This window comes from Gymnogyps californianus, chromosome 5 (genome assembly GCF_018139145.2).
Source record: "Gymnogyps californianus isolate 813 chromosome 5, ASM1813914v2, whole genome shotgun sequence".
Classification (NCBI taxonomy): Eukaryota; Metazoa; Chordata; class Aves; order Accipitriformes; family Cathartidae; genus Gymnogyps; species Gymnogyps californianus.
The window spans coordinates 59,613,354-59,613,971 of record NC_059475.1 but is presented as its reverse complement, the minus strand read 5'-3'; positions in this window follow the sequence as shown (position 1 = coordinate 59,613,971).

The following is a 618-nucleotide window of genomic DNA, read 5'->3' as shown; positions in this document are numbered from 1 at the left end:
CTAAGATAGTTTCTGTGAAGCAAAAATGAAAAACTTCTGACAAATGAAGACCTCTTTTTCCATTTAAATAAAATAAATACAGCATCTCTGAGAGACTACATAAAAATAGAGAGCACTAAGAACAGATGCTTGTCCACATATCAAGTGAACATAATACATACCTACCTGCCTAAGAATATTAAGCATAGCATTAAGCATAGCAAATCCGTAATATATTCTACATTTTTCAAAGGCTCTAGAAGGTCAAGAATTAGAACCTAGTCCTGAAAGCCAAGTGTTAGTTAATTATGGGCATCACTCTAGGAACAAGTAAGAACAGAGCTTGCATTCTTCCATGTCTTTCTCACTCTCTCTCTGAAAAATGTCCTTAATATTGAAGTTGTATCATCAGAGGAAGCAGCAACGGGTGTGGTGAAGAAGGTGCACTGGTACAGTACTATGCACGATACTACTCAGATACTACTGTAAAAAGCACACAACCACCAGTGTCCTATACAGGGTATCTGGAGTCTATGCAGCTCCACTGCCAACTTTTCCTGTCTATCCCATACAATAGCAAAGTGTAAGATATGCTGCTTTAAGTCTGTTTTAGAACAACACAACAGGTTTCTACTTATT